At 43.5% G+C, this 22,979-nt stretch overlaps 1 protein-coding gene across 6 annotated transcripts in view; it reads right to left on the reverse strand.

Annotated features, from left to right (window-relative positions):
- The window catches only part of TSNARE1 (t-SNARE domain containing 1), a 527,930-nt gene that overhangs the window by 448,748 nt on the left and 56,203 nt on the right, over positions 1-22,979 (reverse strand). The window contains exon 3 of one of the 6 annotated variants that reach the window (XM_063327624.1): positions 10,224-10,354. The exons of the other annotated variants lie outside the window; for them this stretch is intronic. The gene's annotated coding sequence lies outside the window, so the exon portion shown is untranslated. The remainder of the gene's footprint in view (positions 1-10,223; positions 10,355-22,979) is intronic. 6 annotated transcript variants of the gene reach the window in all.

Genomic DNA, 22,979 nt, shown 5'->3' on the forward strand with positions numbered 1-22,979 from the left:
GGCCAGGCTGGATGAGGCTTTGAGCAGCCTGGTCTGGTGGGAGGTGTCCCTGCCCGTGGCAGGGGGGTTGGAACCAGATGATCTTTAAGGTCCTTTCTAACTCTAACGATTCTATGATTCTATATGGGAAAATACCAGGGTCAAGGAAAAGCTGGGGTTTATGTTTCATGGGTAGAGGGAGAAAAACCCGTGAATGACTTGCAGGATGAGAACATTTTGAGGAGCTGAGAGCAGTATCTGCTTGCAGAAAACCTTCACTACCTGCCCTTGAGCTTATCTGCATGCTGTCACATGAAGGCAGCTGTGCTGCCAAAAAGCTTTGTGTTTAACAGGAGGAACAAGCCTTTTGCAATACGAATTAAAAAAACAAAGATATTATAACAAAAGCATTATATACTCAGCCACCAAAAACACTTCCGTCTTGACAGACATCTCTGGGCTGCGCATTCATGCTCTGAAAAACCCCACATACCTGAGGAAACTCAAATGGGAATCTCTCAACCTCCCTCTTTCCCCAAGCATAAAGAAGACGCTATTTAAATTGAGTGACAATCTACAGCGCACAAAGGACAGAAGAACTGAAGTTTGGGCAGCGATGACGTAATATGCTGAAAAATAATAATCAAAGGCTGAATTTGGCTATTTCCAACAGGCAGCTCAGCATCCACCCACCTCCTTCAGCGGCTCCGTCCTTAGCTGTGCTCTCTCAGAAGAACATCCTGTCGAAAACTAGCATTGAGTTTTTACAGCCTATATATAGCAGTGACATTTTTATTCCACTAATTGATTTAAAAAAAAATAAAAAAGGCCAAAAAAAAATTAAAATCAACTTTTGAATTACCTAAGAGCAATAGCTTTTCGGCATGGAATTATGCTATTTATAAGGAGTGCAGAGTCTTTAGAACAGCCATGGACAGAACTCTCTGCAGGCACCTTCTCTCGCCTGCGAGGATGATAATTATTTTCAAAGAAATAAATCTGACTTGTAGTTTGCAACCTATCTTGCAGCCCTTTGAAACAGCATGATCTGTATTCTTTCCAGTGCAGCACTGCTGACCTTCCCACATATGATATTATGTTCATTAAACACCCTTATTAGACTTGTTGCCGAGATCTACCACTTTGGACAACTATTCATGTCCAAGACAGTAACTCCACACAAATGAGGGACAGAACCAGGGGTAGTAAATATCTCAAAAGAGCCTAATGCTTCTACTTTTTATTTTCATGCATTATCGGTCCAAACAGTTTCGATGTAAGTAGCAAACTTATTAATTTACACTACTGTTATGTCCCACTCCAAAAGCAACTACAACTCTGTGGCAGAGAAAAGCAAATTTCTCAGGATTTAGTTATGTACCATTCAATTTATGAACGGAGTTGTAGTTGTTTACAACTTCGTAATTCCCTGAAGCTTTTTGATCTTGGGGGAAAAGGGGAGAAGACCCATTTGAATACGCACATCCAAACAAAGCACATTTTAATGCTTAACAAGGACATTTTGATGCACCGGTAGATGTCACGCCTTTGCAATCAGCAGTAAGTGCATGTTCCGGGAATCAACACATCATCACTGCTTCTAGAAGCAGCAGAAATGGACCAAAAATGGAATAGACGTTGATATCTTTTGGCCAGAAAATAAAGCAGATTGCTGCTCAGGAACGCGTTTGGAGCCCAACTTTCCAACCTAGCTGCAAGCAGTGGTACATAGTTATTTACAGGCAACAGGGGCCTATACCAAAATTTACTGAGAGCAGTAGATGCTTTCCACTTCATTTCAAATTACTTCAGCTCAGTGTTTTTCAGCCTGAACCCTATAGACTACTTTCTCTTTTTCTGAGGACACTATGACACCAAGTCTTTCTGCCCTGCAATCTAAAAGATGAATTTTTAAAGGCATCTAGAAGTCCAAAGGGCTTCCATGTAGCCCCTGTAGAACACATATAAAGTCCAACCAGAGAATCATAAAATCATTTATGTTGGAAGAGAGCCCTGAGATCACTGATTCCAACCATTAACCTAGCACTGCCAAGTCCAACACTAAACCATGTCCCTCAACACCACGTCTACACATCTTTTAAATACATCCAGGGACGGTGACTCAACCACTTCCCTGGGCAGCCTGTTCCAGTGCTTGACAAACCCTTTATTGAAAAAATTCTCTCTAATATCCAATGTAAACCTGCCCTGGCACAACTTTTTTCTGTTGTCTGTTTTCTCTTGTCCTATCACTTGTCACTTGGGAGAAGAGACTGACCCCCACCTCGCTACAACCTCCTTTCAGGTAGCTGTAGAGAGCGATAAGGTCTCCCCTCAGCCTCCTTTTCTCCAGGATGAACAAGTCCAGTTCCCTCAGCTGCTCCTCTCAAGACTTGAGCTCTAGACCCTTCACTAGCTTTGGTGTCCTTCTGTGAAATCTCACAGGGGACTGGGTTTAAACTTCTTTCTCTACTTTGTTTGAAGTGGAACTAGAAAAGCCAGATGAGGGTGACAGTAATACACCAGTGCCAAGTACAGGGGGATAATCACCTCCCTAGTCCTGGGAGACCAGTCTTATTCAATCTTGTAAATCCTCTCTGGTTGCTAAATTCAGAGTCAGGCATTTCAGAGACAGCATGAAATGGGTCTGCTGTTTGCATGATCCACATCCTAAATTCATCTGGGCATTTTCATCTAACAAATCTCTTACCATACAGACATGGGACCCTTAGAAACACTCTTCCCCTTCCTTTGGAGGGTAACTGGGTGGTTAGTAGCATACAGCAGGTGGAAAAAGGGTGGATGAAGAGTAGAGCTGCAGGAATAGATGCTCTTGTGGATGGCTCTTGTAGACACCCAACATGTTCTACAAAAGTAAAATGGAATACGATAACCCCCATCAACTCTACCATGTCTAAACTGCTATAAATTTCATAGAAGTCTTTCTTACCGTATCTGCTGGTTGAAGGACCATTAAAAATTACTCCTCAAAATGCCACGTGCTTTGCCTAACCAGGGGCTAAATGTTGTTTTCCAGTTCTTCTTCCAAGAGATCGGTGCAGAGTGCACCACAGACCCCACCTTTCAATAAACTAAAGCCTCTTTATACACGTCCATTATCATTCTAAAACACCCAACAGTCTGTAAGGGGTCGAGTATCTGCACAGATTCAAGAGAAATTCAAGAATACTGATCCTTCTAGATGATGTAGATGATATCTACCATAAACAGGTTGTTTTCCAATATTTTACCAGTGATCTCCAGGGAAAGACAACTTCTGCTGAACACCTTTGCAATACGCAAGGGAAAGAGGAGGGCTGATAGGCAGGGAATGTGTGGAGAGGTGGGAGGTCATCTGAATTTAATGGCAAAACACTCAAAAAGGATAAGGGCACTTTAAGATGTGAACTCAATGGAAGCAGACAGCTTCTGGGTAAACCATGCAAAATGATTTTTTGGAGCATTTTGGTAAAGGCACTGAATTCGACAAGAGCATGAGTTATAATGGGGATGGATACAGGGCCTCCTGCAAGGCTGCTCCTTTGTCTCCAACTGATGGATCGGCTTCCCCTGGGAAACTCTAAGAACTTAAAAAATAACTATAAAATGCGAAGAAAACCAAACACAAGGAAAGGTCAAGTTTAATTGCTGCATTTGAGATAATTTTTCACATTCTACTACCCACTCTGCGCAGTGCCGAGCATTCCTGGAGACACAGATGAAGGGATTTTGTAGAGAACAACAACAACAACAACAACAACAAAAACCCCAACGTGGAAGTTAGGTGCCAGCTGATATGACAGCAGGCCTCTCCTCAAACATCTCAGAAGTGGTTTGCAATTGCACAGGGGGAAGGAGGGGGAGGTTCCTAACTACAAAATGAAGCTGAGAAATCAGCAACTTGTCCGCAGCCAGAGCCACTTGCAAACAACAAAAAAAATTGGTTACAGAGAAACCTAAAGACTCAGCTTCTATATTATAAACGAGAACAACACTGACCTACTTTCCAGCGCACTTGCAAAGCTGCTGGAGATGCTACAATGAAAGGCACTACAGAAACCTAAAGCAATACTGCTTCAGATATATAGGAATAAGGTTATCACTGAAATGCAGAAATGCACTTTCTGCAGTGAAGGTAACAGATAAGAGATCAAATAATACAGAGAGCTAGACAGCTCTTTTCGGAAGATACGGTTTTAAAAAGCATTCGGAACATACTCTTGCAAATGGTGCCCCAGATCTTTAATAATCACAAAAAGCAAAATTAACCTTTTTACGTGGTAAGGATTGTCTCTGGAAGAACCCCATGCGATAACCTGCACGCAGCTCAATTTATTAGCTTAAAATATGGTGATGAGTTAATCCATCCAGGATTCACATCTATATGGGAATAAAGGATTAATCAGGTCTTGTGTGATTCAAAGGAAGCCCTCTGCAGTAAAGTGGAGCAATGTATAAAGAAGTGAAAATTCTCTGGCGTAGAGAAAGTGAGGTCTCAGACACTGTACAATATATTTAGTTTTGCTGGGGAAAAGCAAAGCTGGGCTGTTGAGTTCTTCAGAAATGACACAGCTTTTTCCTTGTATTCCTACAACCACACAAATGAAGCTCAAGCCTCCACCAAGATGTACATTAATTTCTATATTTTTTTTTAAAAAATGCCGAATTTGCCCTTACCATTTATAGAGACAAGCTTTCAAATCTGCTGCTGCAGCATTTATTCCCCACATTCCTATCGTCTATGAAAAGACATTCTTTCCTTGAAATGGAAAAAGTCAGTCTTTGCAGGAAGAGGGCTTTGGTAAGCAGAACCTGAGTGTGCCCACACAGATGGCACAAAAACAGAGTTAAAGGTAGTGTGTCCATCAGGAAAGTCTTGAAAGTGTGAAAAATAACCATCAACTATGGCTTCCAACAACTATATTGCACCAATTAGTGTTTGGTCCATCCATTTTGGCCCGAGCCAGTACTCATAAGACCACCCTTAAATTGTTGTAGAAGTCCTATTCAAACACACACAAATGAGAAAATAAGTACCCAGAAATATCCTCAGGGGCTCAGCTTACCTCAAAGTGAACTGTCCTTCAGCATAAAGAAAACTATATTTAGAAATAGTTGAGTGATTAGCAGACTTGTAGCAACAGGTTATCAGAGCACTCATTGATGCTCATCCAGGCTGTGCTATCAGGAAAGAGAATAAATGTTGGCCAACTCGCCTGCCCACCAACTCATTTGCCTGGCAGGGGTGAGGATGTGCTACCCATGCCAGACTTTAGGCCAACTCTGTCTCAGAAATGACTGGAGAAACGGGTTAAAACCACACCGAAGCACTAGGGAATAATATGGTAAATCATACAATCATAGAATGGTTTGGGTTGGAAGGGACCTCTCAAGGTCATCTGTCCAACCCCCCTGCCATGGGCAGGGATATCTTCAACTAGATCAGGTGTCTCAGAGCCCCCGTCCAACCTAACTTGGAATGTTTCCAGGGATGGGGCATCCACCGTTTCTCTGGCCAACCTGGGCCAGTGTCTCACCACCCTCAGAGTAAAAAAATTCCTCCTTCTATCTTGTCTGAATCTTCCCTCTTTTAGGTTAAAACGATTATTGCAACAGGTCCTTCTCAAAACTCTGTCCCCATCTTTCTTATAAGCCCCCTTTAAGAACTGAAAAGCTGCAATAAGGTCTCCCTGGAGAGAGTACAATTAAATCCTTTAAACAAGCAAGGGAATATCAGTAATTAACTATTTAGAACCCATCAATAAATGGGAATGCATCCCCTTTATGCATGCACATAGAGGCTTAAGCTGTTTTATAGGAAAGACATCTCAAAGCTGTTTTCAATCCAACAGACACGTTGGCAACAGCCAATTCTCCTCCCAGCAGGACCTATCCATCCTGCGACCACCCGCATCTGGAGAAGATGACCCCCCGCACAAGCTAATTCATCCCAGCCAGGTCGTCCAGACATCAGTGCCCTCAGGGGGGTACTTTTGCCATCCTCTGGACTGTTTGTTTTGCAATAACTCAAGCTGTGGCTCTTCCATTGCCTCTCCTCAGAGACTATTTCACACCTTCCTAGATCTCACTCTGAAGGCATTTTTCCTCCCAGTCTAATCTTTGGAAAAATTTGACAGCTACAAAAATGTAATAAACCAACCAGTCGGATTATATATATATTACAGTTTGAAAAAGATGAAAGGCTATATTGTTAAGAGATATAATTCCAGCGGCTTCCACAATGTAGCCTGTGCATACACAGAGGAAGAAAGGGAACTGAAGCAGCTTATATTTTGTCTTATGAGTCCCCTAAAATAACCCAACTTCTGATCCTCGGCTCACATCTGGAGAATGACACTGAAAAAGCTAATAAAGACCTGCCAAATATCTCATCAGGACAAAATACCTGTGTGTTCATTCCAGCTCTTGCCAAGGCATCAAGTGAAGCGATATGAAGAAAGGAAAGGAGGACTGTCTGCTTAAAAAAAAAAAAATTTAAAAAAAAAAAATCACATATTCAAGAGCAGAAGGAAGTATACACAAATTTATCATGTTTTGGGTCATTTTGAATAGAAACCACTGCAATCAGATTGCAATGAGCAGCAACTGTATGGCTACAGTACCGCCACAAATACTCTAAATTTCATTTCTATTGGTAGATATAAAAAAAAAAAAAACAAAACTATTATATCTCAAGGAAAGAAAAAATAAATTTGGCTATGAGGCTTGGTTGCAGGAAGATGAATTGTAGCTTTTATAACAACAGCAATAATTTATTCTACCATGGCATCGGATGGAAAATGATTAAAGATGAGCAAAGGTCTCCACGTGTTTGGATTTACATCAGGTCACTCAATTCATTTGGTTACAGCAGCGATAACTAATCATTGCTGGAGAAGGGAGAAACCTTAAGAAAATCTTGTGGTTTCCAACTTCAGAAGTGAGTTTTAACACTTTTAGGACAGCAGTTAATCTCCACAAGAGCCGAGATGTCTTGAATAGCTGATAACTCATAAGATTTTGGCTTGCCATTTTACAGAAACTGGTATTGTCCTTCATGTTAAGACAAAGCAAAACAAAACACCACGAGAAGCTTTTCAGACCTACAAATTCAAATGCAACAAGCACTTGCCAAAAAAGATCAATGGGACACATCTGAAGACAGTGCTAAATATAATTTGATTGCAAAAGTCTTGGAGCAAGAGGATGACCACTACTGCACATCATCAGTTCCCAGATCACTCTATAGAAGACAACTCTTTTGTCTTGATAACCCATTTTCTGACTGCTGTCTCATCACCCCAACAGCCACATTTCTACCCAGCCTGCAATCCTACTTAGAGACTGAAATTCCCAGTCTGCAAAAAGCTGTTCAAGAAATAAATCTCTTCAATAGCTTAAGGGAAGAGCTGAAAGAAGGATAATTTCACAGTTACCATCAGAGGAGTTCTGGAGAACAGCAGTTTCCTACTGAACACTGGATAAATCTCTGCAGATTCTCTCCATGGGGTAGGAACACACTGGCATTCCCACCTAAAATAAGATAAACTTAGAGTTACAGAATAATTTAGGTTGGAAGCAACTTCTGGAAGTCTCTATGTCTATTCTCCTTCTCAAAGCAGCTTTAGTTACAGTTGCTCAGGCCTTATCCAGTTGACTTTTGAGTATCTCCAAGATGGAGATCTCACGACCTCTCCAGGTCCCTGTTCCAGTCTTCAAAAATAGTCATGGTGAGCTGCAGACAAAAATAATGTCTCCCCTCTGCCATCTCCCCTCCAGAGAAACCTTGTTCTTACCAACCTTTCTCATATTTCCTGGGCTCCAACTCCCAGACAACTTGGTGGCCTCCTCTGTAGGTGCTTCAGCATACCAATGTCTTTGGTTTACTGGGAAGCCCAAAACTGGACACTATGTCCAAACACAGTCTCAAAAGTGTCAAACAGAGGGGAAGGAACATTTCCTTGGACCTGCTGGCTACATTTTTATTAACATGGGATGTGGTTGACCTTCTCTGGCACAACAACAACTCTACTGATCCACATTCAGATTCCTATCTAGGTCCTTCAATGACTTTGGGCTTAAAATTCACTGTTTTGGATTTTTATGAGAAGAATCATAGAATCATAGAATCATAGAATTGTTGAGGTTGGAAGGGACCTTTAAGATCATCGAGTCCAACCTTTAGCCTACCCTGACAAGAGCCACTTCTAAACCATGTCCCTAAGTGCCCCATCTACCTTTTTTTTAAACACCTCCAGGGATGGTGAATCCACCACCTCCCTGGGCAGCCTATTCCAATGTTTAATAATCCTTTCAGTGAAAAAATGTTTCCTAATATCTAATCTAAACTTCCCCTGACGTAACTTGAACCCGTTTCCCCTCGTCCTATCACTTGTCACCAGGGAGAAGAGGTCAGCCCCCATCTCTCTACAACCTCCTTTCAGGTAGTTGTAGAGGGTGATAAGGTCTCCCCTCAGCCTCCTCTTCTCCAGGCTAAACAACCCCAGCTCCCTCAGTCGTTCTTCATAAGGTTTGTCCTCCAGACCCCTCACCAGCTTTGTAGCCCTTCTCTGGACATGCTCCAACACCTCAATGTCCCTCTTGTAGCGAGGGGCCCAAAACTGAACGCAGTACTCGAGGTGGGGCCTCACCAGTGCCGAGTACAGGGGGATGATCACTTCCCTAGTCCGGCTCACCACACTATTCCTGATACAGGCTAGGATGCTGTTGACCTTCTTGGCCACCTGGGCACACTGCTGGGTCATATTCAGCCGGCTGTCAACCAACACTCCCAAGTCCTTTTCTGCTGGGCTGCTTTCAAGCCACTCTGCCCCAATCCTGTAGCGCTGCATGGGGTTGTTGTGTCCCAAGTGCAGGACCCGGCATTTGGCCTTGTTGAACCTCATACCACTGGTCTCAGCCCATCGGTCCAGCCTGTCCAGATCCCTCTGCAGAGCCAACCTACCCTCAAGCAGATCAACACGCCCGCCCAGTTTAGTGACCTTAATGACCTTCCAGGAAACCAAGCAGGGGTTAAATCACCGGCCTCTGTGTCTTCTTGCTGATGAGGCTCACTTTGGCTCCGAGTCCTCTTCATCACCCTTTGCCATCAGTCAATTTTCCGATATACTCTCAACAAAAATCACTTTTCCCAGTCTTTAGAGATCAATAACTCAAACCATGTAGTTAACATTTACTGCTTATTATGTGGGGGAATATGAGAAGGTTATGCAAAGTCTTGACTAAAAAATATATTCAAAGAGACTAGAATATCAGTGATACCCACACTTCTTTTTTCTATTTTTTTTTTTTTTTTGCCCTGAATCAGAAACTCTACAAATACAAAGGCACTCAAAAAGTCTATAAAAATTTAAAATGATAGTATGGAAGAACTTGTATTGAATTAAAGCATGCAGGAAAAAATGAACTACAGCAGTGGAACAATAGTTTTAAGAATTCATGTTTCAGTTCACTTCACTTACGACCATGCATCTGCTTTCACAGTCCATCACAAAGACGACAGAGAATCTGCAAAGGCAAAAGAAGAGCGGCAGGATGGGAAAGAAAAGTTAACAGAATGGGAGCACAAACTAAAGGATATTTGGAAGCAGCTTTCACAAATTTATAACTTGAAAAAAGAGCATAGAAGTCACCTCCCATTCTGCAATATAATATCCTTGTTCGTCATTCTTGACTGTCACTCAACTCCTTCCCCTGGTGTCCCTGTCTAAAAAAATGCAGTACGACATGACCACAAAAGGTTAGAAAAAGGCCATATGAATTCATGTCTGCACTTCAAATGGAAGGAGGATCTCCTCCTTCGCAAGTATTGTTACTTGATGATGTATTTGAAAACACATTAAAGAATAAAATGCAACCAAACAAAAAATAATGATCATTGAGCAAAAGCTGCCGCAAGCAGAATGGCAAAGCTAACCGGGAGATTGATTTTGTGTCATCTTTTACATAGAGAAGAATATTACAAAGAGGAAGTTTGACGGACAAAATAAATTTGCTTTGGTTTGACTCTTCCATACCAAATCAAATACTTGTGATCTATGGAGCGAAAGCCAGATAGTGAGAGAAGGAAAAGAAAAAAAACCAACACAGCGCTATCCCCCAAAAAGAAACGCGGTCCTAATAAAGATCTGAATAACAAAGACTCCTTATAAAAATAAAAAAATAAAACATGTCTTTATAGTAGATAGAGAGATAGCAAAGCAATGAAAAAAATTCCATCTTACGTCAACCAGGAAATTTCATCCTCACGGACTCAGAGGGGAACACAGATGGGAAGAAAAGTGAAAGCCCTTTGTGAGCCAGTTCCCTTGTCTATGAACTGGGAACATCAGTACTTGACAGTCCTACGGGACTTCTGAGAGTGAAAAAAAAAAAAAAAATATGTTGATTTTGGCTGCATCATAAAATCACAGAATCATAGAATTATTTAGGTTAGAAAAGAGCCTTGAGATTATCAAGTCCAACCATTAACCTAACACTGACAAAAGCACCACTAAACCATGTCCCTCAACACCACGTCTACACATTGTTTAAATACCTCCAGGGATGGTGACTCAAACACTTGCCTGGGCAGCCTGTTCCAATGCTTAATAACTCTTTTGGTGAAGAAATTTTTCCTCAGGGACAATCTAAACCTCCCCTGGCGTGACTTGAGGCCATTTCCCCTTGTCCTATCACCTGTTACTTGGGAGAAGAGATCAACCCCCACCCCTCTACACCCTCCTTTCAGGTAGTTGTAGAGAGCGAGGTCTCCCCTCAGCCTCCTTTTCTCCAGGCTAAACAAGCCCAGCTCCCTCTCCTCATAAGTCTTGTTCTCTAGACCCTTCACCCTTCTCTGGACTCTCTCCATCACCTCAATGTCTTTCTTGTAGTGAGGGGCCCAAAACTGAGCACAGTATTCCAGGTGCAACACACCAGAATATGTTCTAGAAGCCCAGGTGGAGAACCTCGCCCTCCTGAAAATGATGTTTTTCAGTACACTTAAATACTAGCTGCAAAAGATAAGGAACTAGAAGATGCTCCTAGAGCTTCAAAATGTGATCTTCCGTCATCCTCTCTCCAAAACTACCAAGTGCTAAAAAAAAGCCACACCAAGAGGGTGCGAAGATGCGGGGTTGGCTACTTAATCAATAAGCACTTCCCAGTCCTACCTAGGTTGGCAGAGAAAGGATGAGCCCATGGGCCAGAGAAAAGCTCTGTGCCATGGAAGGAAAGGGGTGCCTGATGTAAAGGTTACAGACATTTTGCCCACAAACTTGAAACCTATGGGTTACACAGGCATGTACTTCAGGCTTCACCTGAAGGCCTTTATGATGTCAGATGATTTTGGTTTTCCCTTCTGTCTTCATGGAATCCGCATTAGGTCTTGTGTTTTGGGGCTGAAAGCTTCAGTGCAGAATTTATTTCACAGCTATTACAAGGTACATTACACTAATTACAATGCACATTATAGCCTGCTATGTAGTGCAGTGTGATAAATCATATAGCACTATGGTCTATTGTAAACACCGCCATACATCTATGGACACTATTGCATGTTTGACCACTCTCATAAATATGAGCATTTCTGTAGTACAAGTATGATTGGCCCCAGAGACTAATTTATTACCGTTTTCTTTCAGCACATTAACAGTGCAGTAAATTGTGCAGCTTCTGGGGGGAAAAAAAAAGCAACAGTGGGATTTCCTTCAGTAATGTAGCATCAATAGTATTTTCCCTTCAGTAACATACCATTTGTTCTTCATTTTCCAAAAATATATTCGCTGTGTCATGTCTCCTGTGCAGGCAGGGAGAGGTTTCTAGCTTTCAAGCTTGTCACACCTGAGAAACTGGGGTGAAAGGAGGACAGCAGGTTCATCATTTTAAAGACTTTGGTGGTATTATGAGTTTTCCTTCCAACTATCCCGACACAGGTTTGTTCATACACAAAAGCTCCATTTCAGAGGTAAAACTTATCAATCAAATGCTTCTGAAGTTCGCACATTGTTCATTGAATACAAAGGAGGAAAAAAAAAATCCTGACAAAATATTTCTGCAGAAGAGCAGCAGAGGTCGGATGCTCAATGGCGCATGTACACATCAAATGTGCCACCATGAACCTGACACGCTTTCCCTGGGTGGGAGAGCAATATTCAGACATGCTCAGGCTCCATCCAGAGCAAGTGGGACAGTTTCATAGGCTGTGTCTTTCTCTGTGATAGAAGGAACCGAGTCAGAGCATCACTCAACTGAAGAGACACGTGTGGGTCTTAGGACTGGAAGAATTTAATTCCACAATTAGATAGCCAAATGTAGCGAACTATTCCAAGTTCGCTGCTGACTTGGGAGCACGCAGTATCCATTGACCCATTTGTCCTTCAGCCCATCCATAATGCAATAATTAAAAAATACAAAACACCATGTGGGACAGAAAATGTTCCACTCCAGGTGTTAGCCCTCAAAGAAGAGGGCATGGACCTGTTGGAACAGGTCCAGCAGAGGGCCACGAAGATAATCAAAGGGCTGGAGCACCTATGCTATGAGGACAGGCTGAGAGAGTTGGGACTGTTCAGCCTGGAGAAGAGAAGGCTCCGGGGAGACCTTATAGCAGCCTTCCAGTACCTGAAGGGGGCCTACAGGAAGGATGGGGAGGGACTCTTCATCAGTGTAATGACAGGACAAGGAGTAACTGTTTCAAAGTGAAGGAGGGTAGATTTAGATTGGATATTAGGAAGAAATTCTTTACTGTAAGGGTGGTGAGGCACTGGAACAGGTTGCCCAGAGAAGTTGTGGCTGCCCCATCCCTGGAGGTGTTCAAGGCCGGGCATGATGGGGCTTTGAGCAACCTGGTCTGGTGGGAGGTGTCCCTGGACAGGGCAGGAGGGTTGGAACCAGATGATCTTTAAGGTCCCTTCCAACCCGAACCATTCTGTGATTCTATGATTGTATTATTTTAAGTCAGGCACCTGTTTCCCTTCCTATGTCAGATCTCACCAAGATGGACAATCACTTAAATAACCAAAAATATTTCATTCAGCCCCACCAGATGCACTAATAGAAAAACTACTCTAGAGAACTCCAAGACATTGGTTGGGATTTTGTCCCTTCTCGACGCTCTACATTCACCACTGGTACAGGAATCTCTGCCATCCATGTCTCCTTATTGAGACTTTTCTCCTGCCCTACAGACCACATAGCGATTCCCAAACTGCTTTTAACAGGGAAAAGATGCCAGCACAGGTCTAGGTAGATGTTGCTGAGTCTGCATGGGCAATCCTGCAGGCAGGACAGCTCGCCATAGAGAATGGAGCCAGCAAAATGTCACCATTTACAAATGTGTCCTAGATACAAAGGACAAAATTCAGACAGTGACAGCAACTTTGCCTCCAGCTCTGCCTTACCCAGAGTGAGTTGGACTTGAAAGAAGAATAAAGGACAGTCCAAGGTCTCAGGAAAGCCACCAAAAAAGAAACAGCATTAAGGTCATATAAATGGAAGGTAAGGGAGAAGGGGAGGAGAAGGTGTTTTGAAAGGAGACCAGAAAATCTTGAAGCACCACAGAGCCCCAATTCAGCAGGGAACACCCTTAGAGGCAGACGTGAAAGCACACACAGTAGGTCAAGAAGACTGAGACAGGTGCTTAAAACTTCAAGGAATTGTGATTATAGCTTAGATCCTATACAGTTACGGCCTGGAAATAAAGGACAATTGTTGTGGTTTAACCCCAGCCAGCAACGAGGACCATGCAGCCACTTGCTCACTCCCCCCCAAGTAGGGTAGGGAGAAGAGGAAGAAAAGGAGTGGGAGGAAAACCCCAAAAATTCATGGGTTGAGATAAAGACAGTTTAATAGAACAGCAATGGAAGACAATAATAATAATAATAATAATAATAATAATAATAATAATAATAATAATAATAATAGTAAAGGAATATACAAAATAAAATGATATTACACAACACAAGTTGCTCTCACCACCTGATGATCAGTTGCCCAGCCCATCCTGAGCAGCGATCACAGATTCCTCCCCGGCCAAGCCCCATTTATATACTGAGGATGACGTCTATGGTATGGAATATTCCCTTTGGCCAGCTTGTCCTGTCTACGGTCCCTCTCAGCTTCTACAGGAAGCTGAAAAAGTCCTTGACTTAATATAAGCATCACTTAGCAGCAACTAAAACAATATGTGTTATCAACATTATTCTCATACTAAATCCAAAACACAACAGCTACTAGAAAGAAAATTTACTCTATCCCAGCTGACACCAGGACAACAATAAAGGACATCTCCATGTTCCAAACTGTTGAGGGATATCTCAGAGAGGGCTATAACTTTTGGCAAGTCCAAACGAGGGGATGCTGATTAGCTCAAACTGGAAATGTAGTAGGAAATCAGGCTGTTCTTCCCACACACCACATATGGCCACTAAAAAACCCTCGATCCCAATGGGAGCTCAGTTCCATGAACCAAGAAAGAGAAGTATCCTCTGAAGTTGTCTCCTCCATCTACAGAAGCTGCACAAGACAACACAAACCAGCTTCTATAGCCTGGTGGGGTGGGACTTCATAGCATATCACAAGCAAACATGAACAGCATCATGTACAGATTTGTTCTTCAAACCTAAGCAGATTCATGAGACAGCTTCTATACGTGTTTTTACTGGAAGATCATTCTTTGCATTGTGACCATAGTCAGCATTAACATTTTGACTTGAATTTGACAGTCAAGAAAGATGAATGTCAGCAGTCCAAGCAAGCACACCAGTCAACATAGAAAAGACAGATAGTTCAATAAGAATAAAAGGCAAAAATTTTTAGCTATATTATCACTCTATTTCCACTCTTTAGGTTCTCCATAGCATTTCAGAGCTCGTCCATGCCTTTATTTGCTATTAAATGTGAATATTTCAAGAGATGACCTATCAACAGCTGTTCTCTACAGCTAAGAGTACAGCTGCATGGCACAGCTATAGCAGCAAGCTCTTAGCTTGCCAAAGACCCAAAGTCCTTCAGAAAGGTCTCAAATAAGTCTCCAGTAGGATAAAACACCAAAGCTGTGGGCTGCCACCTCACACAGCACTCTGCATCTCATCCTACTAACAGCCAGAGCAATGCCCAACCATGAACGATCATCCAATATCCCAAAACAGCCCTGCTATGGGGGCTCCCACATGTAATGGGTCAGCAAACCACCATACTCCAACTCAACAGGAAGAGCAAAATGCAGATTAAACCTATGTGAGATGATGGACATTAAAGATGGGCACCCCCACGAGCACGCACGGATGATGAGGTTGGACCACACAGGCAACAGCCACAGCAGTACTACAGATGCACCAGAGCATGCTCGCATGTAATCACACCAGTCCCAAAACAACAGCATTTCTCCAGCTTTTGGGCACTGAAACTTAAGATTACAGTTTCCAACTTCTCCTTCCCAGACACCCTAGAGGCCCATGAATTACTTTGGGCAAAGAGCCAAGAAAAACAAGGCTATTGCCCAGACATCTCTACTGAGCACACAAGGAAGAGAGGACAATGGTTAGAGGCCTGCAAACCAGAAATGTCTTTAGAAAGAGAAAAATCCGCATCTTTAGACCTCCCACAGGAGTTGGGTTCTTTCCTCCTCTACATAAATTTGTGTTGTGTCCAACCACGAGGCAGCAGTAGCCAAGTTGTGTTATGCAGGTGGAAAGTTAGAGAGACAACAACTGTCTCTTTCTTAAAGAAAGCATAAGGGATGGACACTCCTTCCTGGCTCATGCAGGCAACGAGCAGATGCCTGGGTGTCCAACTGTGGGTGGTGGCTTCAGCTGCATGTCCATTTTGGAGCATCTCCCTCAGCACCTCCAACCACTTCACTCAGCCTGTTCTTCCTCAGCTGGAGAAGATAAAATACGTCCAACATGGAGCGACACCAGGTTCAACACGTCGCGGAGGCTTAGCAAAATTAAAACTCACAGAGCATGCACTGCCACTAGCCAAAACCAAAGGAGTTCATAAAATAGCACTTTGCCCTAGACCTCCAGGCAGAACAGCTGCCCAAATCCACCACTGCCAAGAGCTGTGTCCCTCATACTGAGCGCAGGGCTGGCAAGGAGTTAGAGTACTTAAAAAGGGATTAAAGTTCTGTGTAGTTTTTAGTATGCCTCATCAGACTATGCATGGTGAATGGCAAATGTCAGGGCTGGATTTCTAGGTCGGGAAAGGAGCTTCTTTGCAGGCTGAGAACCAGCAAGGTTCCCTGCAGCTAACAAGCAATGGACCCATGTCCATCACAAACATGGAAGAGGTCAAGCAGGCCAGGACATCTTTTCAACAACAGATTTTTTTCAATGCTGCAACAGTGATGCTTTCAGGTTGGCCGTAGTGAGGATCTATTTGGATTGAGAGCAGCCCTAAAGAGAAGGACTTGGGGGTGTTGGTGGATAAGAAGCTCAACATGAGCCGTCAATGTGCACTCGCAGCCCAGAAAGCCAACCGCATCCTAGGCTGCATCAAAAGCAGCATGGCCAGCAAGGGTCAGGGAGGTGATTCTGCCCTTCCACTCCATTCTGGTGAGACTCAACCTGGAGTACTGTGTCCAGCTCTGGGACCCCCAACACAAGAAGGACATGGACATTTTGGAATGGGTCCAGAGGAGGGCCATAAGGATGATCAGAGGCCTGGAGCACCTCTCCTATGAGGCCAGGATGAGAGAATTGGGTTTGTTCAGCCTGGAGAAGAAAAGGCTGAAAGAATGTAGATTTAGATTAGATATTAGAAAGAAATTCTTTACTGTGAGGGTGGTGAGACACTGGCCCAGGTTGCCCAGGGAAGCTGTGGCTGCCCCATCCCTGGAGGTGTTCAAGACCAGGTTGGATGGGGCTTTGAGCAACCCGGTCTAGTGGAAGGTGTCCCTGCCCACGGCAGGGGGATGAAACTAGATGATCTTTAAGGTCCCTTCCAACTCTAACAATTCTGTGATTCTACGATTCAAGCACCAGTGGATGAATACACACCTGGTGAATCAACACGCTGTTAACAGCCAAGTTATATCCCATGAACTGGGATAATCTAACAAAAAGAGCACTAAGATGCTAAACCTTTCCTAAGGTTTCCAGTATGGGTTTAGGAAAAGGAGGTCCTGCTTAACCAACCTGATCTCTCTCTATGACCATGTGACCCGCCTTCTGGATGTGGGGAAGGCTGTAGACGTTGTCTGTCTGGACTTTGGGAAGGCCTTTGACACTGTCCCCCACAGCATTCTCCTGGAGAAGCTGGCAAATCATGGCATAGACAAGTGTACTCTTCGCTGGGTTAAAAACTGGCTGGATGGCCGTGCCCAGAGAGTTGTGATTAATGGGGTGAAATCCTCTTGGTGACCGGTCACCAGTGGTGTCCCTCAGGGCTCAGTTTTGGGGCTGGTTTTGTTTAACATCTTGATTGATGATGTGGATGAGGGGATTGAGTGCACCCTCAGTAAGTTTGCAGACGACACCAAACTAGGTGGGAGTGTTGATCTTCTTGAGGGTAGGAAGGCTCTCCAGAGGAATCTGGACACGCTGGATTGATGGGCCAAGGCCAACTGCATGAGGTTTAATAAGGCCAAGGGACGGGTCCTGCACTTTGGTTACAACAACCCCAAGCAGCGCTACAGGCTTGGGGAAGAGTGGCTGGAAAGCTGCCCGGCAGAAAAAGACCTGGGGGTGTTGGTGGATGGCCAGCTTAACACGAGCCAGCAGTGTGCCCAGGTGGCCAAGAAGGCCAACAGCATTCTGGCTTGTATAAGGAATAGTGTGGCCAGCAGGAGCAGGGAAGTGATCGTGCCTCTGTACTCGGCACTGGTGAGGCCTCACCTCCAGTACTGTGTTCAGTTCTGGGCCCCTCTGTACAAGAGGGACATTGAAGTGCTGTAGTGGGTCCAGAGGAGAGCTACCAGGCTGGTGAGGGCTCTGGAGACCAGGGCATATGAGGAGAGGCTGAGGGAGCTGGGCATGTTTAGCTTGGAGAAGAGGAGGCTGAGGGGAGACCTCATTGCCCTCTACAACTACCTGAAAGGAGGTTGGAGAGAGGTGGGGGTTGGCCTCTTCTCCCAGGTGAATAATGACAGGACCAGAGGAAATGGTCTGAAGTTGTGGCAGGGGAGGTTTAGATTAGATATTAGGAAGAATGACTTTACTGAAAGAGTGGTCAGGCACTGGAACAGCCTGCCCAGGGAGGTGGTTGAGTCACCATCCCTAGAGGTATTTAAGAAATGTCTAGATGTGGCACTTTGGGGCATGCTCTAGTGGCAGAGATTGTCGGTTGTTCGGTTGGACTCGATGATTATCTTAAGGATCCTTTCCAACCATGAAGATTCTATGATTTTATGATCCTAATATTTGGACCTGTAGATACAACCACAAAGGTATAACCTGAAATAGCTCTACCTTGATCATAACCCCAATTACAAGATATCCAAGATACTGGCTGAGGACATGCAGGAAGAAAATGAGGCTTCACCAACAATTTTAAAAATTCACTAACACTAGAAGATCCACAATAATGCCAAACCCTTGCCAACTGAAAAATACGAGAGAGGCTACTCTCCTCTAAACCTCCTGAGACTCTTTTCCTAACTCTCTCACATGCTTACTGGTGTTTTCCCATAGGGGATAAACCCTCTCAGATTTCCATATGAGTAGTGGGATTAAAAAGCTCATACAATTGCATGCAACTTAGAAACAAAGCAGCCCTATAGCTTACACCTCTGCTCAGGAATGAGATTAAGTGCCACCAGTAAAGCTATCAAGTTATCTAAAGTTCTGCTGGACATTTATATATTTAATATATTAAAATCAAGGTGTAATTACTTTAAGTTAACCGATCTAGAGTTTTTAGACAAACACAGGCTTGTATTTTATACCAAAGCTCAGTGTTTCCTCAGAATATCTGCAGCAAGAAACAGGACAACAAAGCCACAGAAGAACTTAATCATAAAAGACAGAAAAGTCAAGGTTAGTTTTATCCAGGTCATGACTTTTCAGAAGTTGGGATTTTCTTAGGTTTATGCTCATTAGAGGGAGATGCTACTGCAGAAAACATGGGAAAATCTTAGGTGGGTTCATAGCACCGGTCTTTGCCAGCACCTTTCTCCTTGGCTAACAGTAGATACTTATAAACCCTATCACAGCATTGCCAAACGTGATTTAACTGGGTATGACAGACTCAGAAAGCTCTTTGCCGTCAAGATTAGTTATGACATAACAGAGAGTCTATTAGCTTTCAGTCCTGTAAATATTAACATTCAAAAGCAATTTCAGAACACACTCTTCTTTTTTTGAGGGAGAAAATTGTTTATCCTTTCAATACCATGAGTCAGCTCCTCTGATTACTACCCAACTTTTTTCCTCCCCTTGTTCTCTTGTAATTAGATTACAAGATAAAATTATTAGAGTATACTGCAAATAAACCATCAGCCTATAGATTCTCCTCCCCTCACTCCCATTCCTCTTTCGCTGTATTACCTGCTAATTTAGACAGTAAACTCCCATGGTTTGCTTTTAATTATGGCTATCCTATAGAAGCAGCAATTACATAGCTTATTGTAAATACAGTTCTTAGAAGAGAATTTGAGCTCTTTATCAGATATGTCATGCATGAGAGTGGTTGGGAGAGAAAAGAGAAATTATGTCAACGAGACCACTTAGCTCAGCCAAGGCCACCAGCCTCTACAGAGCAGGTCTGGGCAAACTGCAGATGAGCCAAAGAACAGCGTTTCCACCATCATCTTCTAAAAATTCCCCACTGCCTTGACTCCCACGTCCAGCACAGCCCATTATGGGAGCATGGCTCAACAGCATGTGCTGGGGGTTCAGCAGAAGCATTTGATTGCTGTGCAAGAATGGGTTTTCATATCTTGTAGAGCTTTCCAATGTTGAGCTTCTTTGTTCAACCTGCTTTCAAGTAGACACTGGGAAGTCTCCCTGTCGTAAGAAGAAAGCACGCGTCCAAAGAAGAAGTAAGGGAAAGGTAGAGGAGTCCTGGTAGAAGAGAACAGCATTTCAGAATAATTTCCTCAAATTTTATTAACTAGAAGAGCAGCTCTGGCCAAAAGACCAAATTACCAGAAAGTGTTTGCAGGTTGGGAGCCAACAAACCAACCAACGGCTGCACCGACAGGGCAAGCAATGCTGTCCATGACAGCCTTGTTTTATATAGCACCTTGCACACCAGCTGTGACAGCATCCTCCAAGTTTATTTCTTCCTTCAGATATTATTTAGGGAAGTAAAGAGAGAAGACCAAAAAAAAAAAAAGGCTTTGGAACGATAGCTGAAAACAAGAAATCAAGCCATTGGCATACGGAAAATACCCATTGACCGTAACAGCCAGTAGGGATGTCAATGCTTATAATGAAGCATCTGTTACCTTCAGCCAACTTTTCTCAACAGAGGAGGTTCAAGGAGCACAAGTCCAAGGACTCCCATGGAGCTGAATTCCAGAGTCCTCTCCAGATTGAAGCCAGCAGTCAGTGGGGACAACCCCCCTGAGCCCAGTCCTGCAGGCTGCTTTATTCAGGACAACCCCATGTCTAATGAAGTCCAACTCCACCAACAAGATCTAGCTGACAAAGAAACCATTCACTCCACTGAGGCTCCACTGAATAACGTGTCATTTGGAAAAACACCAGCAAGCAAAGACCAAGAGGGCTATGAAAAAATGTGATGCCAAAGTTGCATCAAATACCTACTGAAAGCAGCACCTCCAGATCCCATTCTAGAGGGGACTGAGCATTTCCAAGCTCCTCATGCAGGTTCTTATAATACAGCTTATACCACTCGCATTATACATATGTGCAACACACAGCAAATGCTTTTGCAGCTGTAACCTTGTTTTTCCTATGATGGGCAAAGTAGGCATTTTTCAGACCCAAGAAAGCATTAACACATCTGTATCCCCTCAGTCATCTGTATCCCTCATTCAACATATTCATCAATGACCTGGATGAGGGGACAAAGTGTACTCTCAGCAAGTTCACTGATGACACAAAACTGGGAGGAGTGGCTGACACACCAGAAGGCTGTGCTGCCATTCAGAGACACCTGGACAGGCTGGAGAGTTGGGCCCAGGGGAACCTAATGAAGTTCAACAAGGGCAAGTGTAGGGTCCTGCACCTGAGGATGAATAACCTCCCGCGACAGTAGGGTTAGGGGATTGTTAGGTTAGGGAATGATCTGCTGGAAAACAGTTATGCAGAGAGGGATCTGGGAGTCCTCATGGACAAGTTGCCCATGAGGCTGCAATGTGCCCTTGTGGTCAAGAAGGCCAATGGTCTCCTGAGGTGCATTAAAAAGAGCATGGCTAGCACGTTGAGGGAGGTCATCCTCCCCCTCTACTATACCCTGGTGAGGCCACATCTGGAGTACTGTGTCCAGTTCTGGGCCCCCTAGTTCAAGAGAGACAGGGAACTGCTGGCGAGTCGTGGGGAGGGCTACAAAGATGATCAAAGGAATGGAGCACCACTCTGATGAGGAAAGGCTGAGACCTGGATCTGTTCAGCTTGAAGACGACTGAGAGAGGATCTCAATGCTGATCAATATCTAAAGGTGTCAAGAGGATGGGGTCAAACTCTTTTCAGTGGTGCCTGGTGACAGTACAAGGGGTAACACGAACAAACTGGAACACAGGAAATTCCACCTCGACATGATAAAAAACTTCTTTCCTTTGAGGGTGGCAGAGCACTGGCACAGGCTGCCCAGAGAGGTGGAGTCTCCAACTCTGGAGACATTCAAAACCCGCCCAGACACGTTCCTGTGCAACCTGCTCTGGGTGACCCTGCTTTGGCAGGGGGGTTGGACTAGATGATCTCCAAAGGTCCCTTCCAATTCCCTGCCATTCTGTGATTCTGTGTGAATTCTGTGAACTCCACAAGCTGCATTTTTTTTTTTTTTTGGGGGGGGGGGTGGTGGTGGTGGTATGTGGGTTTTTTTGTTGTTTTGTTTTTTTGGGGGGGTTTGTTATCATTGTTCTGTATTGCAATAGAAAGAAAGAGAGAAAGAGAGAAAGAGAGAAAGAGAGAAAGAGAGAAAGAGAGAAAGAGAGAAAGAGAGAAAGAGAGAAAGAGAGAAAGAGAGAAAGAGAGAAAGAGAGAAAGAGAGAAAGAGAGAAAGAGAGAAAGAGAGAAAGAGAGAAAGAGAGAAAGAGAGAAAGAAAGATTTAACACATGGTTTTCCTGGTCCAATTTAAGGGGCAGGGAAAGAATGGAAATAACACCCTTTCCCTAACTGGCACTGTGAGGGTATGGAGTTATTTAAAAATAGACTGATACGCCAAATTTACTAATCCCTAGAGAAATCAACATCCCCAGCCGCAGGTGGTTGTTTGCCAAGGGAGGTCTTCCACTTTCTTTAGTTAACTGAGCTTTGGTCGATACGTGATGTTATTTTTTCATCATAAAAATGGCTACAGGGTGACAATTGGCTTTTTATAAGCGCAAGGGAAAAAACAGACTGTTTAATGCCACTGGCAAAAGCTTAATGGTAAAGCACAGATATTTTAAATTACTTTTTAATCACTTCTAGATATTTTCCCCCCAAAATTGTAACCACTTATGGAACAACTGCACCTTTTTGAGAAGCAGCAACGCTGGCGGGCACAGACAGTATTTTGCACTTGGCAAAGATGCTTGATACCAATGAGGGCTTCAGAATAATATTCACACGCAATGGTACTGAAGTTGAGCCTTTTTAACTCTGTGTGCAGGTTTTCTGTATTTCTTTACGTATTTATTCTTTTTTTATTCCTTTCCCAATAAAAATGAAGGATTTCTTTATTCTCCTTCCCAACCGCTTTCTCAAAACAGATAGAGTAAATTTCTTTTAACTCAAAATATACTTCTACTTGTAATGCAAACGTTTCCAAGATGAGATCCTTCCCAGCTGGCCAGCTTGAGCCACAGGAGATCATCTCAGGCAATTATATTGCTGAGCAATCATATATATATATATAATAATCATATATAATAATAAAACTGCAGCAC

Source organism: Chroicocephalus ridibundus, chromosome 2, assembly GCF_963924245.1.
Source record: "Chroicocephalus ridibundus chromosome 2, bChrRid1.1, whole genome shotgun sequence".
Classification (NCBI taxonomy): domain Eukaryota; kingdom Metazoa; phylum Chordata; class Aves; order Charadriiformes; family Laridae; genus Chroicocephalus; species Chroicocephalus ridibundus.